The sequence below is a fragment of the Perissodus microlepis genome, chromosome 1 (assembly GCF_051167445.1).
Source record: "Perissodus microlepis isolate ML-2025 ecotype Zambia chromosome 1, ASM5116744v1, whole genome shotgun sequence".
NCBI lineage: Eukaryota > Metazoa > Chordata > Actinopteri > Cichliformes > Cichlidae > Perissodus > Perissodus microlepis.
Window position 1 is genome coordinate 26,272,153 of NC_140461.1, and position 19,054 is coordinate 26,291,206.

Sequence of the window (19,054 nt, forward strand, 5' to 3'; positions counted from 1 at the left end):
TGGTGGGGGGTGTGGGGGGGTCTGCTTAATTATCTCCATAAGACAGTAACCCTGCATTTTCTAACAGCGCATGCATGCACAGACTAAGTACAGACAATAATGATGGCTTTTTATAATAACAACTCTACTAATGATAACCAATTACTAATAGTCATATTAACCCATTTGGCTAAGCTTCCAAAATTAAAGCAAAACAAAACACAAAATCAGAACAATCAAGGACAAACAAACATCAAATTTAGAACATAATCGGCTTTAAATCTGGTGAACCATGTGACCCACAGAAAAAAAAGACAACATCTGGGTTAGGCTGATGAAAGGGGCAAATGCTCTAAGATGACGTCGACAACTTTGCAAAAATGTCTTAGATACCATTTTCTACTCAGGGTGAGGGTAATGTGATTGGTAGGTTGGTAAGTAAGTGCAAGAGATGGCAAAGGATGGATCATCACTTGTTTTCAAACCTAACAGTGAAACAGGCATTAGAGCTGCGTCTAAGGAGCTCAAATTGCAATCCCGTTTGTATGCGGCTAAAAGGTTTGTGATGCATCGGGTTTAAAGGTCTACTCCTAATGTTTCATAAATTACTGGTATACAATTATGTTGCATTATGACACCCAGAACTCAGCATTGTATAGCCAACATCAAGCCCGTACTACAACAAATACAATACAGAGACATACACACACACTCCTGTTGTTGCCCTCTCTGGGAAAGCTCACAGCTTGGGTTCTTTAGCTCCTGTTTTGTCTGGCCTCCATTCAAAATGGCCCCCTCATGACCACGCACATTATGGTCCGGGCAGGCAGCCCCTGAGTGGACTGAGGCTCCCTGGGTGCAAGCAGTGATTCATGGCACAAGTGTCTGTAAAAGAGCAGCCTCACCCCACGCTGCAGCCCTTCATGGGGACAAGAAGAGCAGAGGCTGTTTGGCAGTGGGGGTGAATCAAAAGTCTGGCTACAGGACTGAGCCCTGTCGAGATCATGCGGGCCAAGAGAGGCAGAAGGGGAACAGCCAGTGTGTTTCCTCATGTGCGTGTGTGTATGTGTATGTGTGTGTAGAAAGCATGAGTTTGAGTGAAAGCGACACAAAGACATGGATGGCTAAGCCCAAAGTAATGCTAGAGTGTGTCTGCTGAATCTACTCTGCTCCCTTTCCCGAGGACAATCACACAGTAGCTTTTTAACAATCTTAGCTTCAAGGCAAGTACAAAGTACTACATGTTTAGGAGTTATCTCTAACACTTCCCCAATCTAACAGAGCACCAGTTTAAAGGGCACTGGGAAAAAAGACACTGTGAGAAACAAAGAGGGCTCATGAATAAGAGCTGAAAAATGATAGTAGTTGCTAGGATTGATGAAACCCTATTCAGGTTTTGTGACAGGCAACGAGACACACAAATTCTTTCCCCTCAGGCTAGAAGGTGTAATTTCCCCTTCCACTGCCACAAGAGTCATGTAAAAAATTATCTATAGCTCAGTGACTGACTGCTTCGAAGTAATTCCAAGCAGTAATTTGTCCTTCTATCTATCTATCTATCTATCTATCTATCTATCTATCTATCTATCTATCCATCTTTTCAGATCTATTCAGAGACACTCAGAATAGAAACACTGGCATGCTACTCTGTTGTAACACACGGTGGGATGCGGATGGAAATGCTGGCCCCACAGGACACACACACACACACATAAAGAACGGACTGCTGTGGGGCTGACGCAAGACTATCTCTGTCTCACGTGTCTCTCCCCTACGGCCGCCCGCTGCTCCTGACCTTCGAGATGTTTTTCTCTCTCCTTCTCCCTCTCCCTTTATTCCTCTCTATTTCACACTCACATAACACACACACACTAACTGACTCACACACACACACACGCCTCCTTTTTCTGCACACCTCCCAGCCACTCAGTATTTTGTCATTAAAAAGCATTGCATTTCAAGCTTGGATCAAGCAGATGGGGCTGCGTAAGCATTGCTGCTCCTTCGCACAGCACCTTGGCTTAAGTACAGATAGTTTACATGCAGTACGGCGCTCTCGCTTAAACACGCGCACACAAACAGACATGCGAGCGCACACATGCACACGCACAACCTTCCTGGAACCGGAGAATCAGCCCGTTTGTGGATGGCTGCTTCACTTGGGTACTGTGCATCTCACTTGTGTGATGCCTAGCTGATGTAGCTGAATACTTTAAGACATGCTCTAAAAAATAACAGCGCTACACAGCAGACGAGGGTATCGTCTCTTAGCAGAGAAAGCCTCATTCTTATCCTAACATATTTTGTAGTCCTTTCCGTAGACCAGTGGTTCGTGCCTTGCAGTGGCAAAACACTGACATAAATACTCACATAAAGTTCAATGGGTTCATAACACACACAATTACACACCCACATGCGTACGTGAATGTAATATAATTATATCTCTGTGCCATTAGACACATTTCTCTGTCTTTCTTTCATTTTTTCTCACCCTGAACATTTGCATATTCCTTTGGGTGTTTGAGTTGAGCAGCTCTTTCCTTTTTCCTTCTCTTGTCTTCCAAGCAACAAATGTCAGCTAATTACACCATAGCTGTTTGGATGAGCTCCATCTTTCCCCTGTGCTCTGCTGTGCTTGTTCTCTATGGGGCTGCAGGAAGAGTCAGGCAGCCAAGACACCAGTTAGGAGCAGCCAGCTGTGGGGGTTGAGCTAGAAGGCTACCCCCCCCCCCCCCCACACACACACACACACACACACCCCACCACCACTACCCACCCCTAGAAATTGATTCCCCAAGAGAGGACTCATCAATACTTATCACAAATGATACAAGCAGCCCGCACCAACCTGCAGGGGATATAATGTATCATTCACAGCCAGAGATGAAGCAGTAATGGTTAGACCTGATAGAATCGGGTCTGCTAACGCACAAGGCTAAAAAGACAGTCACGGGCGAAACAAGTATTTCACTGAGCTCTGCATTCAGCAAAAACCTTCTTTTAAAAGATCCAATTTGATCTGGTGACACACTCACGGGCACAAGGCCATCAAGTCAGGCAGGAGAGAAAGTGCAAGTCATTGTCTGTGTGTGTGGAACAATAAACTGGCACACCACTTGGTGTGTGTGAAGTGAAGCCTTGAGGACGCAGCCGCGCCCCTGAGTACAGCTTGCTCTCACACACAGACACAGCGAGAAAACAGAGAGGGAAGAAAGAAAGGGTCTCAAAAAGGAGAAGATTAATGCTACACGCAGAAAGACACACAAACAACTAAACCCAATCCAAGATCCTAACCCAGAAGCACTGTCGGGCACAGTTAACACCCATTTACATTCAGTGTTGGGTCTGAAGAGATAGCAAACTCAAAGGATGTTTATTAGGCGCGTACGTTTCATACAAATATTCTGATTAGAATGGGAGAAATCTAATTAATTGCTTGATTCACTGAATGAACCCCGAATTTGTAATGTAATCATAACAACTGCTTTTCAAGGGGCTCTTGTTAAATTTAATTGGGGGAGAAGAAAAAAAACATCCTCTTTCACTGAATGACTGAAAATCAAATTAGGCCTGAAACTGGAGGAGTCTGCAAGTTTGTTCTGGCGCGCCATAAAAAAAAGAAATATTTTTTTAAAAACCACTGTAAAAGCAGAAGCGTGTGACAATGTATATTTTCAAAAGTCACGCATCAACTATTTTGTAACATGCATTTTGGGCATAGTGTGAGAGATTTTAGAGATGCACTTACTGTTACAGGTGTCTTCAGCTCTTTGACATCACTGCTGTAACACCTGGGGAAAAGCAGAAACAAGAGATCACTGTGGTTCGGGCCGAATACAACAATCTGACTCATAAGAAGAGCAGCATTCTCCAAACGGGCAATTTTGATATAGTACTATGAAGCTTTTTTTTCTTCTTCTTTCATTTCACGACCTGAAAGCTGGCGGAGGCCCTAAAAACTACTTGCACTTCAAAGTTACAGTTACACAGCTTAGTATTTGTGGTTTTCCAGACACATCAAAGGAAAAAAATACAGTGACGTCTGAAACACAGCTGTGGCTACACACACACACACACACACACACACACAAACAGAAAGATATTCACACCCACAAAAAGTCTCTTTCTCCCTGAGCCCGTTCTTGCAAAACCTGTTTGTTAGAACTGAATCTAGACATTGGAGCTTCAAGTGTAAGGATATTTTCCCTAAACACAAGACAGTTCTTGCAGAGAACCAAGCCTTACCAGCGTTCTCACGCCCATCTCTCATGCATTGTCTCTAAGGCCCTCCTGTGCACTTACAGCCCGGGCTTAATCTGAGCAGCTCACCATAACAGACAACACCCTGCTTTGTATATCACACTACAGTGCAGTTTTTACAACTTTCATTTACGCTGATATAACCTCGTGTTGAGTAAAAAGAACAGCTGAAGGACAGCTTTCGATTATGAGTTATAACTGGTGTCAGCAAGGTTAGGTGGGATCAGAATGCAGTACCTACAAATGTCACGGCTCCCTGTACACATGCACACAGATTCAGGGAAGCAGACATTTCCAGACACGGCAACACACAAGCAGTGTTACAGCATGTGTGGGTAGCTATCTAACAAGGTTTTGTTGTCAGTAAACACATCCATCTGGTCAACAGCAACTGAATCAAGTCTGTTGGATGCCTCAGCGGCACGGATGTGGTCAGATATTACAATAATAGTTAAAGCTACCCTTTTTCCTACAGAGTTCCCGTCTTTTCTGTTAACGTCACTTGCTCAAATGGTAAAAAGAAAGGGAGTATGTTACAAGTAAGTAAGTCATTTTGTCTGTCCAGATGCCTTCAAGTGTTTCCAAAGTCTGTGGTACACAATGCAACGCATGTCTGTCATTACAACTCAATGTATCACTGAACAGAAATCACCTAGACTGACTGTGTTGGTAATAACCGAACTGATCGAACTGTAATGGTTCCCCTCATCATCTGTGCTCTTACACAAACACACACACACCATCACAAACTACAGGCACACACAAATACTTTGATAACTCATCGCAGTGATAATGATAACAGAGAGCCAGGTAGGCTGAATTCATCTTCAGCTTTTTTCATAAAGGCCTATTAGTGGATGATTAAAGGATCTCTGCTCACAGGACTTCACCACAGAAAATGATTTGCCAGCCACGAGGCAGGTGAATTACACTGGATAAGAAAGCCAGTGCTGTCTGCCATCATTTGCCTCACTGAGAATCAGGCTGTTAGTCTATTAACCTCATTTTATGGTAGGATCTTACCAGTTTTACATCAAACATTACAAAACACTCTTTTCCTGTGACTGCAGCCTTGTTCCGCTGCTATGTCCTCATAAATTATGTCAGGGCATTGTATAAAGTCTGCAGCAAACAATTAATTAATTATGGATTCATCTTTTTCAATTAGCTAATAGTTAATTTGGCATATAAAATATTGAAAGGGTGTAATAAATATACATTAAAATCTTCAAAAAGTCCAATATGACATAAATAAAACTGCTTGCCCAAGCCCTTTAGATGGATTTTACTACAACAGAAAGACAAAAAGAAAGAAGGCAGAAAAAGTACAAAACAGTTGAAGCCAAAGTCAATGCCAAGCAAAACATTAATCAACTACAAGTTTGAGTGAAACATGATGTGAAAACTTCAAAGCGCTATTTACAGTTGAACAAATACAAATCATCACGAATGCAAAAAGGTTCACCTCAGCATTAATTTAGTGTGACAGAATTCACATAGCCATGCTTTCTGAGTAACACCGAGATATTTGAATGTCTATATACAAGTGATCCAACAAAATCGGTGCCCTAAGTTATGCCGGTGAATTTATTACTTTTTGAGTAACAATCCAAATGTCAATTTAATAATAGCCATGATTGCTTAGTCATTTCTATCTAATTAATGTGAAGGCAAATAAAACCAAACACACATACACACACAAAGAACTATCTCCAAAGTAATAATTACCAGCATTTAAACTCCAGGCATGCTTGCACATGGACAGCGTACAACCTAACTGCTGTGATGTCTCCCTGAATTGTCTTGTTTGGTTACTCTAATCTACCCCTGTTGCCTCAGCCAAACAGATGTTGACTTTACTTTAAGATTCATACAACCGCTCTCAGACATCCGCACAGGGTTAAATAGAGGGGTCAAAAGGAAAGAAAGAAAGAAAGAAAGAAAGAAAGAAAGAAAGAAAGAAAGAAAGTCACGTGAGCCTTCATTTATGAACAAGCTCTGCTGGTATTTGAGCACGGAAAACAAGTGTACTCTGAAAATATACATATTGAGATTGGCCTAAAATCCCCTGCTTTTTAATATTTGATGCATTGTTAGACGAGCGACACTGGTGAGGTGTTTGTCTCTGTTGTCTCTGCTGATCTCTGGCACACCGGGCCCTGTGGGAGTGAGTTAGTGAGACTTGGCCGCAGACATTTTCCTGAAGCCCCCAGAACAAAACAGGCAAGTCTTGACAGTCTGTCCGCCACCGAGTCGTCACACAATCAGTTGCAGGAAACCAATCCCTAAATAGCAGTGATTCATCTCTTCATCACACACAATGCCAGTACACAGTGCACAAAGAAGCTCTCTCTTCCTCTCTCTCTCTCTGTCTTACCCTATCTGCCCCCCCTCCCTCCCTCAGTATGGTCTCTCATGCTGCTTAAAAATAAGTGCTTCTCCCAGCTTTCTTTGCCCTGTGATTTACTGGCAGTGTTTAACTGCAGGGCAGCATCTTTTATCGTTACATGATCTGGGGCTGAAAGCTGACAAAATGGAATCTCTGCGCAAGTACTTTTGTATGTGAGTAAGTGTACGTTCAGGGGAAAGATGGGAACGAGACGAGGAATAAAGAACTTATGTGAGAAACGTTTGCCTAAGTGCAATTCAAATCCCTCCAGCCTCAGTGCTGCGTGTATGTGTGAATATACGTGTGTGTTTATCATTCCCCTAAATCGTTTCTTCCTTGACTTGATGGAGCAAGTGCCATCTCGAGGGAACGGGTTACACCACACACTGGAGTAAAGCCCTTTGAGACCAATGAAAAGCTCTGAACATTAGTGCAATCCATTTGTGTGAGCTAGAATATATATATATATATATGTGTGTGTGCGTGTGTAATTCCAGTCTTGATTGTATGCTTCGCCCTTTTAGTGCTATGTATGCGCGCATGTTTTTGTGTTGCCATGATAACTTTTCTCTTCGCTGCATTAAGCAATACACCTCCATTTCCTGCTTTTCTTTGCAGGATAAGTCTGTCATTACTGAGTACTGACTTCAGTTGCACTTTGATACCAAAAATGCAAGCAGCTGAATGCTGGTGGATGCTCATGGTAGCGCAGGCCTACACAACAGGTTTAGCGTATCGCCACAGCCTTGATGATCCATCAGGATGACGTGTGAAGGTCAGAGTAGCCGTGACCAACACAGCTGTCACATCTCCTCCCAGCACCCTCTTGGCTAACTGGCCTTCCAAAACACTCAGCACAAAACATGGCCAACTGGGGGAGTACAGGGGCCAGGGCCAACAGAACATGCCTACAACCCAGACTGGGCTTGCGTTCGCACTCCATGCTGTAACACAAGATGCTGCAAAGAGGCAAATCAGAGCTGTTTTTCTGCAACGGCAATGCAACTATGACAAGAGAAACCGGCAATGGAAAAACATTATGACGTCTATTAGTAGTGGCTTTTAAAATTTAATTCAACAGCCGATAAAGCCGCAGTTTTAAATGACTACCAGAGGAAGATACAGTGGAGCTGTGTGGAGAGCAGATGTGAATCCACTTTGATTTCCGTGCCTGTGTGTGTGTGTGCGTGCGCTCGTGTGTGTGTGTGTGTGTGTGTGTGTAGCTTCTATTAAATGGATCTGCTGTCTCCTTGATCAAGGGAGTCAATAAAGGGCCAGTGCTGTCAAACCCTCAGGGGTAAGTGTGTATGCACATGTGTGTTCATGTTTGTCCATGTATGCATGTGTGGCTGTGTGTGGTTGTGTGTACTTGTGTGTTACGGACAGATTTTGAAGTACTCTGACAGGTGAGTGATTGAGTGCTTTCATTTCCCTCCAGCGACAACAAGACACTCGCACACAAACACCTGCGCAGCACACACACACACACACACACAGTGGTGGATGAAGAGAGAAAGAGAGAGAGCTGTTGTTTCCTAAAGGATGCTGCTCCTGCCTGCATGCTTAAATTAGCTCTAAATGTTTGGATTACACACGGGAGCTCTCACAGAGGATTTAGCAGCCATAGCCTAGAGTCCAGGGGATGTGTGGATGTTTCCATCTACGCACACGCACACACACACACACAAACACACGCACAAAACGAGTCCACACACAGATCACAAACATAAGTCACTCAAATATTACTCCATACATTCTGTAAACACTTGACAACACAATTTAAGTTTCATCCAGTGTGGACTAAAGATGGAGGGATGCTAGCAATTTAAAAAGCAACACACAGCTTTAAATGGTGTAAACAGGAACAACACACATCATTTCATTCATCAGGTTTTTTTTTTTTTTTTGCTATGGGCAGAAAATGTTTTCTCATTACGCTTTTTTTTAGTGCAGTCTCGGCTTCTGTTGGTGGGGGGAGGATGGAGTATGCCAGCAGACGCAGAGACGGGGAGAGAAAAGAAGGAGAGAAAAAGAAGGGGAATGAGGGAGGTCAGCGCCCCCAGTCTCAGATAAAGGCCCTCTCCCTCCCTTCTGCCTCAGCTTTTCGAAGCCCCTGCCAGGATCGAGAGGCGTCTCACGTTACAGCTGTCTCTCAGTGTCATCGTTCAGAAAGAGAGCGCACAAGCAAAGAGCGGGAGAGAGACAGAGAGAGGGAAGGACAGACAGAGACACAGAGAAAAAGAAAGCGGGACAATGCCACAGACTGAGCAGGGCTAGGCTTTCGTAGCTGGACAAGAAAGAAAAAAACAAACCAAAAAAACAGCAGCAGCAGGTTAAACCGGATGAGGAAACCTTTGTGATTTGTAATGTTAATGCAACATAAATTTTCAGTACAATGTAAGAGCATTTCGAAATCACTGATATGTGCTTTGACCTTTTCAAGACAAATTATTTCAAAATGTAGTGTGAACGCAGCTAGTCAGATCATTTCCTCTATGCCACCTGGGACTAACTGAACACTCACAATTTCCTAAGAAGAAGAAAAGGGGGAAATTATTGCCTTTAATACCTGGTGTCGTGTGCAGTGAGACGAGAGAAAGAGAAACACGCTGTCCTTAAGAAAAGAGCAGGGCTATAAGAATGCATGCTAAAGGGCTTTTGCAGATTAGCCATTGGTGAGTTGCCTCTCTGCTCACGAGTATCCCTTTTTAACCTTAAAATGCTAAAAACAGCCGCTTGTTCCAGGTCCAGTAATGACTAATCCAATGACTGCCAGCATTTTCAGCTTGCACTACAAACACTGTAAGGCCTTGCAGTTCAGTTCTGAGTTAAGTTACATTTAGAGTCGATGATCATTTCTTCTCTACAATTTTGTTTTCTGAAGAAAAACACAGGATAGCCCCCTCAATTCATAAAAACTTTATGAAGGGAAAGGTGCTGTATGCGCACATTTTTACTCCAAACTATAGCGCTTACACAGCCGACTCAGTGCGAGGTGATCCTATCAGCGTGTTTTACATAAAACACGGTTCTCAACAAATGCACATATAGCTACTGCACAGCTCCAAACTGCTTTCCTATTTGTTTTTCCTCTCTCCTTGTCATTTCTCATGGCGTTTGTGTAGGAGTTAAATATTTTAAATTCTGGCTTAGCTTCAAGCACGCTTTGCCAGCGCAGCTAAAATAAAAAGCCTTTGTGGCAGCAGTGACCAGATTTTAAATGCTGAAGAAGATCAATAAATGGGGGGCTGTCGAGGCGCAATCTCATGCATTTGTGTGTACACGTTAGTGTATGTGTGTGCTGTCCCTATACATAAATGCCTGTGTTGTGACAGCAAGTGTGTGTGCGTGTGCCTGTGTGTACGTGCGCCTTAACACCCACCGAAGCTCACAGCTCCCCTGCCTGCAACAAGCTATTCTATAGTATCATCAAAAACCCCACTGACCCAGGAGGCACACCAATAGAGAAACCAATATCATTCCCATTCCGACATCCGAAACATTCTTCCCATTTCTTTTCCCATTCCCAGTATCCTTCCCCATCCAAGCACAGCCAGCATGGGAGAATGCAAGAGAAATGTGTAAGTATAGGCCCCCTGCTGCAGATGTCAAGGTGTGGAAAACATCAGACTAAATAGCAGGTTTTCCAGACCTCAATGCCAATTCCATAATCAAGTCCCTGCGCAAGAAAATGTTGGTAACCGAGACAGGGAGGACAAGGTGGGAGAAAAATGACAGAAAAATCCAATCCAGCCTCCTTCAGCTAATGTTAAGAGACTCTGAATGTATCTATTTCACAAAGCCAAGAAACACTGATGTGATTTCTTTTCAAGAAAATAAATGCTTTCATTATGCTGCCATCTTTCTTGCCACTCTTGCTTTTTATAAAGGCCACCTTAAATGGATGCTTTCAGCTCACATAAAGTGATAACCTTCTTTGCTACGTCTTTAGCACATGCAGCACAGACACACAATTATGAGGACTTGCATGCTCGCCGCTGTGTGGCACAGAGATACACACGAAGTACATCTGTATTTTTCGTGTCCTCACTAATGTATAAAACAAAAACAGCCATGAAGTGGAAAAATCATCAGGACCTTTAGAGACTTCATTAAAAGAAACTAGCCTGGACTTCCCAAACAAGGCATCTCTTTGGAGGGGGAAAATCAACCTTTTCACCTTGCTGGTGGAAAAACAGGCATCCCAACGAGACAGAGCATGCACAAACAACCTTGACTTTCATCAAGGAAATTCTCACATTGAATGATAAATAGAGGCCCAGGGGACGAACGGCAAAGAAGCAGCTTATCGCCTTTCCCTCCCAAATTTGGCCGCTCTGTCTTCTGTCTCCTGAAAGTCAACGCCGGGTGACCCACTTGCACTTTACACTGCTTATTGTTCGGTAATTAATCCGCCATATGTAATCCACACAGAAATGTAGAAAAAATAAAATGGGTGTTGATTTGTTTAGTCTTAATTAAGAGTCGAGATTGTTTACTTGCTTCTACAACAGAAAGGCATATGCCCAATCTCATTAGTCTGTTTTTTTTAAACGTAGCTGCATTTCTCACTGTACAGATGGATGCAGATAACTCAGCAAAAGGACAGGCACAATATTAGAAGAGGCTCACTTTAAAAGCTGCTGTCACCAAGCATGCACTTTAGACAATTATTTGTGGATCCTGATGACTATCAGGACGTTCAGAGAACAGGCAGTGTTACCAAAATAGCAAGGTAACATAAGGTTAGGTAGATCAACTGAGAGCTCACCAACTTCCCAGCTGAGAGGACATTAACCTGCGAGGCCATGTGGACACGTATCAATAAGTGATCTGCCTGCATGGGCCTCTAACACACGGCTCACAGCACTAGACCGAGACGAGGACAGAGAAGCTTCAATTTGATCTGTAACAATATGACGCATTGTTAATCTAATGCATGGAAGCTTTTAAGGCTTTTGCTAAAATGCTGCTTCTTCTCAAAGGACCATTAGTCTTTCCAGGATTAATGTCTACTTCAAAAACATCTGTTAAAGTCCTCAGTTTCTTGGTGCATTATTTCAGTTGTCATTATTTTATTTTTTTGCTTGTGCATGCACATTCACAAGTAAAAGACTGACCGACGACTGGGAGTGTGTCTTGCATTAGTTCTTGAAGGATCTGGTTAACACAGAGCAGATCTCTACTTCCTCTTTAAATTTCACAGCTCTGTGTCAGCGCTAACATGCAGAGATTTGACAGGGCTCCCAGATGGCCATTATTATCAATAGATTGTTTGCAGATATTATTAATCTCTGACTAAATATAACTTACTGACATCAATGCATTGAAACATTTAGGCTGACTGAAGCACTTCAGACAGAGCTTAGTAAATATTTCAGTAATGTACATGTGTATGGTAATGTGAAAGTTTATTTTTGTCTTTCATTATCAGTTCAGCCTCCTGCTGTTGTGGTTAAAGAATGCATAAATCAGCCACTTTGTCATATCTTGTCACACAGAAACTACAAAGCATGGTCTAGTAGCCCAGAGTAAAATCATGTAATCAGTGAGGGGAGACGCAGTAACCGAATGCACAATATTGAAATAGTCGCTAGAATTTCAAATAACCCTTTTTTTCTTTTTTCTTTTATCGTCAGATCTGCATTACCCCTAAAAAACACTGCTTGATTCATTTTAAGTCTTGATTTGAAGCATAACGCCACTTTTCTAAAGGGCTGTACAAACAGGAAGAGACTGGCAGAGATGTGGCAACATGAAATGTCAATGAAATTCAGAGACCGTTAGCGATGCAAAGTGGGCGGGCCCTGAGTTAAACTTAACTCAAGTTTGAGGCGAGCATTACAAGCGACTACAAGTGAAACAGCTGACTGACATATAACGGGGAGGTAAATTCTGTGTTAGACCTGCAACAGACCGCCGACCTGTCCAAGGTGTACCCTGCCTTTCATTCTATGACATCTGGGAAAGGCTCCAGCCCCCAGCCATCACGTACAACCAACTATCATTTACAACATGCAAAGAGCAAAATACTTCATATGTGAACGAGGCTCTGGGATGGCACAATCAGCCAAGGGGACACTTTTCATATTTTGCATTAAAGGATTTACTTTGTTAATCACCAATGATAGTGACATCAAGGAAAAAGAATTTGAGGTTAAAATCAAAATCTGCAACTAAAACCCTATTCACGCCTGGCATTACTAGATGTTGTTAGTGATCCAATACGAAGTGCACTGCTCTAAGTAAAGGTCTGAGCCGCACAGGAAAAGAGCACCTTGGGTCACACTGAAGGACCAGCTATTTAACTGATGTCCTCGGTGTAAGCAGAAGCAGGTATTCATTTGGGCGCTAATTAAAATGTGCAACAGCAGGCAACAACAATATCAGGCAAAATAGATTCTCTTAGATTGAAAACACTTTGATTTCCAATTGGGCCAAAGAGTCAATCAGCCAGTCGGAAAGCGGAAGATTAGAGACATCATCGAGCTAGACTGTATAGCATTTCTTATTCTATTAATTCCAGCACATTATTCAAGGGAAGTACATTAGAGACGGCAACACATTTCAGTCCCTGTACGTGTTCAGTGTTAAAGTGAGACCTGATCACAAGTGGTCGCATGGGACGAATGTGGAGGCATATTCAAATATACAAGGTGTGAACCTAAGCTGACATAAGCTGCACGATACACTCCTGATATACACACTAAGAAACTGTACATGCTGTAAGTTATAACGTCACCCATGTTGTAGGACTTTCATTTTATACACTTGTACATTCTGCACATAATACTATGTTTTTGCACATCTGGTTGAATTATCACTGCATTTCATTCGCTTTGTCCCAGTGCTTCCCACCATGGTGATAAAGTTAATTCTACTCTAATCACACAAAATGCATGTTAAACAACAAGATCTAAGCTCTACTCCCTCATCACAGAAGTTTTTAGGAACACAAACAAAATAGTGTGTTAGCTTTTCTCATTCAAAACAGGTTAGTGCTCAGCATATTTAGGAGGAAAGCTGTTAAACTAAAATCTAAAAGCATACATGATATGAATAATAACCCATTTATATTATTGCCCGTTGTAATAATGCACCATTTAAATTATCAACATATCTCATAGTCCTGTTTGATTTTTGTTCCTTTGCCTTTACTGTATTCACACCAGTCAGACTTAAATGACAGTCTGTAACCGAGGAAAACCCTGGTTTATGCGTGCGCGTTTTTGTTGTTATTTTGTTTTTATTTCTCCCTCTTGCTGAACTGTTTGTCCAATTAACCAGCATGACACTGATGTGACCCAACAGATAAAGACCAGCCACTGCCATTGGTAAATGTCATCTCATTTGCTGATAGGCTCATATCTGTCAACGAGGCTGTGATTGGCTCAGTGTTCAGCCGATATATGGAAGCATCCCTAATAGAGTGGACATATTTTTCATCTCATATTAAAGTTTTAAGCAAGAGCTGCCTCATACCAATGACTTGATCATTCCTATCATGCACACCTAATAAATCGCACTTCATTTCATCTGTAAAAGAACACAAGGATGGGTTTCCTTCAAAAAAGAGAAAAAAAAATAGATAGCCCCCATATTCAATAGCAAGGGATTATAGAGAATTCAGCCTTGTGTGCACATGGGATTGTCTTCTCAAAAGCTGTCCAAGTTCTGTCAGATTCAGCACCCCCAGACATAGAGCTCGTGAACCTAATTTCACCTAATCAGCTTAGTCAATAGCAACCGTTTGCTGTGACTTTGGTAGACATGCAAATAGGGCTTAACTATGTCTATCCTTAATTCCTGAATGTTCAAGTCAAGCAGAAGTCCTCCTTTATCTCTTCAAAAACAACAGTTCCAATTTGAGAGGGAGAAGCAGAGAAAGAATAAAACTCCAGCCGCGAGTTGACTTTTTTTTTTTCTTCCCCTTGGCCTGGCAAGGAGAGACATCTCTGATTTGAGTGTGCTTGAGGTAGCACAGTGTGCTTTCATTTCAAACCAACATGGCAAACAAACTCTGACAGATTTGTTCCCCTTTTTTCACTTTTGCTCTTGCTCAGTCTCTCTCAAATTATGAGAAAACACGCTGCACAAATATATTACCACTTCTTGTCGGTTTGTATGTTCAGCTGCAGCATTTGCACGCACACACACACACACACACACACGTACGTACACGGGAGCACAAACACTCACACATATATTCAAACAAATCCGCACCAAAAAAAAAAGATGCCAACAATAGAGAGTTGTGATAGAAAACTGGGAGACACTGTTCCGTTTCAATTCACTGATACCACTAATGGCTTCTTAGCAGCTCCATGAAATCAAGCAGCTGTCATGTCGATGCATCAGCAGTGAGAGGAGGGAGAGCCATCCCCATAAGGACAGAGGCACCGCGCCTTCGTGTTTGGCTAAACATCTGCTCCTCTGCACTCCAGCTTTTGCAGCAATAAACGGGCAAACAAAAGAGGTGGGAGGTGAAATGATCTGATTTTCCATTTCAAAGCATTTGTTCAGTTTGTTTTCTTTGTCCCCCTCCTTCCACTACATCCTCCAACCCTAAACACCCTTCTTTTTCTCAAACTGCTTTACAGGACACGGGGAAGGAAAGTGAGATCAAGTTGTAACTGTAAGGGCCAGGGACACCTTTTTTGTGTGAGATGGATGACAGAAAATAAATAAGGTCAACATTTTCCAGTCTGCTAAAAGTCTTCAGTCTAAACTGTTGCAAGCAAGTATCATGGCTCAGCTAAGAGATAATCCAAAGGAAGGCTAGAGGTGCATGTGTGCCAGTGTGCACGTCTTAAACCTGTCAATCTAGCAAACTTATCGCTCACAGATCTATTCAGCTAAACCACAACAGCTGAAGGAAGAAGGAAGGACCTGTTTTTTAAAAACATAATACTATTTATATAACTTTTGTGAGTCTAATCATACCTAATCACTTTTTTATACTGAAATCCAATTAAAATCCAATGAAAATTATATTTTTTAAAAACAATCTTCCCTTAATATCATTCCAAGTAATTTGCCCTTATAGCATTCCTTCCTTCCTTTCTTTCTTCCTTCCCCCCTCCTTCCTTCATTCATTCATTCATTCATGTTTAGCTGCAAAGACAAACATTGGGCAGCACCGAGTAAACGCCGATTTCACATTTATCAACAGTATTATCTTAAAACATCACAAATGCGCCTGTTTGTCGACGCCTGTCTCAAAACACCAGCCTCTCCACTTACGTCTCAAAACAAGAGAATCCTGACATGTAAACACACGTCACTTTGTATTTGCTTTTTTAAAGCACCAAACATCGAAGTAAAACTGCCTTAAAATGATCGTCCGCGACTCTATCAACCACCTTAATTTCCTTTCAAAAAGGAAAATAAAAGAACACACACGGGACGCGATCCCCCGTCTCGTTTTTTCCCCCTCTACCAAGTCTAAAACTTTGGTAAAACTTGAGGAAAAAAACGTCCATTTCCTTTTAAAGTAGCCTGGATGTTTGTATGTGTGTGTGTGTGTGAGAGAGAGAGAGAGGGGGGTGGGGGTGCTTTGCTGTGGGGGGGGGGGGGGGCGGTGGACGAATTTAAAATAACCAAGATGGCGAGAGGCTTGTTGTTTTGGAAGGGGCAGAAAAAATGGAGGATATTGTAATATACACAAAGGGATAAATTTCAACAACTCGGCCAAGCGGCTGCTAGCTTGCCTGCACGCCTCTCGGTTTGAGGAAGCGACCGCGATAACAGCTCCCCAGCAGGCTGGCCAGCAATACGACTAGCGACACGACAGGGGAAAAAAGCTCAAACTCTGAACCGCTGTACAAAGAGAAATTAATATTATACGTCCAAGTTAATCCAAACTGAAGGGGGATATTTATGTATTTGTCGCCTAATTGTTTTATTTTCGCGTCGGGGGACTGTTAAACTGGATGGCTTTTTAACGGACGGACTAGCGAGGACCAACGGCAGTCCAGTGCCTCGTAGTTGCCCCCCCCCCCTTTAGGTTACAACATCCACTACACTGAATAGGCAGCCAAAACAGCCAACAACTGTACATTTTCACGGTTTATAAATTAAAAGAAAAAAAGAACAACACAAACAAAACCACGAAGCTTTCGAAAAAGTTTAATTTCGCTATCAAATTGCGACCGCCGGAGTGAACGGTGCGAGAGAGAAAAGGGAAAAGAGGGACACAAAAGACGATTTCCACTATCAGGTCAACACTCCGAAGAAGGAGAGGAGGAAAAAAAACACTTCGTTTTTTTCATAAAAAGGAGAAAAAACTTTAACCAAACGTACCGCTAACGACTACGGGACACACGGACTGAATGAATTACACCGCAACGAGAAAACAGGAAAGTATGTATAAAGCAGTTTACACGAGCTGAAAAAAGCCAAGAAACTAGAAACGAAGCCAAGCGAGCTCTCTCCGTACGCAGCTCATCGCCTGTTCTGTGACGGGGCGAAAACAGCGTCAGTGAAAATAAAACACTTACCTTTTTTTAGTTTCGACACTTTACTTATTTCCAGCGTGGTTTTTTAGTTCAACTAACACTTCGGCTCGGTCTTCTTCTCGCCTCTTTTTTTCCTTGGTCGGTTTTGGTTATGAAAAGGTCGGGGACGAATGATAAAGAAGGGAATTGGGCAGTAATTGAGTCTCGGTGTGTGAGTGTGTGTGTTAGTTACTAACAGCAGATTGAAGGAGACTCTTCTCAAGGTTTATTCAGCTCCACTTCAAGGAACCGACCTGACGTCAGCTCACTACTGCCACACAAAGAAAACTTATTATTTGTGCAGCGGCCGTAGTAAAGGAAGGATACAGTAATTGACCGTTATTACTTTAAATGCGACATTGTCATTAGGTCCACGGCACTGACAGGGATGTAGCGGGAACTTTATTTATGATGTTGTTAGCGCCTTATCCGCTGATGGTGTAAGAAATAAACAAACCTTTAAAAAAATAAAATAAAAATAACTTTTATACATTCTTAACCATTTTAATTAATTACTATAACTTGGATTATAGCTTAAATTTTATGATTTTTTTTAAAGAAAAGTTGCCTAAATCCTCTCATTTTGTCTCATTTGTGGATTTATTTTGAAAGGTGAAAGATGATTAAAGTTGTAGGCGCTTTTAGAATATCGCCAAACCTAATGATAAAGGGTGTTTTTGCTTGATTAGGCAGTATTCAACATAGTTACAGATGATCTATCTGTCTGTCTCTCTTTAAGCCCCCACAAGATGTTACATGATCAAGCAAATACAAGCCAGTTACATAAAGGCTCCAACTTAGGGGAGGCATTTGTGAAACAAAACCAGAAAACGGGGCAGCCCTTCATCGGGTTTGGATCAATACATTGCCTGGCAAAGACAGCCATCTGTGCCTAATTGTATGCTTTACATCCTCTTCTAAACACACAATAAGCAACAGGCTGAACGTAGGCCCTCTGACCCAGACTGGGTTTCCAGACGGGGGAAGATTATTTCATTCAACTGGAAAACAACAAGGGGGTGGGGTGGAGAGGTGGTGGTGGGGATTTTTTTTTTTTTTTTTTTGCAGATGGAGTGGGCAACTGTTCTTATGTGCCCCACCCTGATGAGGATGAGGATGGGTCACAGCAGAGCTGACTGGTGTGTGTATGAGTGTGCGCGGGTCTGTCTCTCTTGCTGCGTGTCACATCACCACTGGTTGTATCCATTTTAACAGGTATTATAGTGGATTAACAAACTGTTCACTGTTAGTTTATAGACACCTCATAAATCACACACAAACAATGAACTCATTGTTAGCAGAGTGATGGAGTATTGGTTTACGGGCACATTCGTATTAATGCTTCATAAACATTATAAATGACCATAAATGTATCCTGATTCCTCTCTCGCTCTCGCTCTCTTTCTCTCTTCCTTTCTTCCTCTCTCCCCCACCCCCTCCGTCTCTCTCCTCTCTGTTCTTATGTCACAGCGTCTAAAAGTGTCACCCCAGTGTTTTTGATGCTATTGCAAGAATTGCAAAGATGTTACTCAGAAGTCAGTCATTTTTAGGTGTAATATTAAAAGAAAGAAAAAAGAAAGGGAGGTGGTGTTTAGGTGGAAGATCCGATACGGCATTCACTCGAGTTTTTGGAGGATGGACACAGAACCCCTTATTCAGCTTGTGGTGTGCAGTTAAAGCCATTTCATAAGCGTGCTCTCCATGTTCTTTGGTCATTGATTTTTTTTTCTTTCTGCCCCTTTCCATTACCTGTTGAGATTGGGGGGGGGCTCTTCTTCAAACACACACACAAACACACTCAAAATCCTCTCTATCTGTCTCTCTAGCCACTGGCACCCTGGTGTATTTCTCCATCTCCTCCGCCTCCTGTAGCAGGAATGACAGGCCATGAGGAATGACAGTGGCTGTGTTTGTCATACAGTAGCAGCAA

The 19,054-nt window shown here is 42.3% G+C and overlaps 1 protein-coding gene across 13 annotated transcripts in view; it reads right to left on the reverse strand.

The window, feature by feature from the left end:
* baz2ba (bromodomain adjacent to zinc finger domain, 2Ba) overlaps positions 1–17,383 on the reverse strand; it is a 67,688-nt gene extending 50,305 nt beyond the window's left edge. For 10 of the 13 annotated variants that reach the window (XM_084947608.1, XM_084949942.1, XM_084945241.1 and 7 more), the window contains exons 1-2: positions 17,128–17,383; positions 3,728–3,770 (exon numbers count right to left, since the gene is read on the reverse strand). The gene's annotated coding sequence lies outside the window, so the exon portion shown is untranslated. The remainder of the gene's footprint in view (positions 1–3,727; positions 3,771–17,127) is intronic. The other 3 variants (XM_084950710.1, XM_084948398.1, XM_084946077.1) reach the window with 1 other exon arrangement.
* Between the last annotated feature and the right edge of the window lie 1,671 nt (positions 17,384–19,054).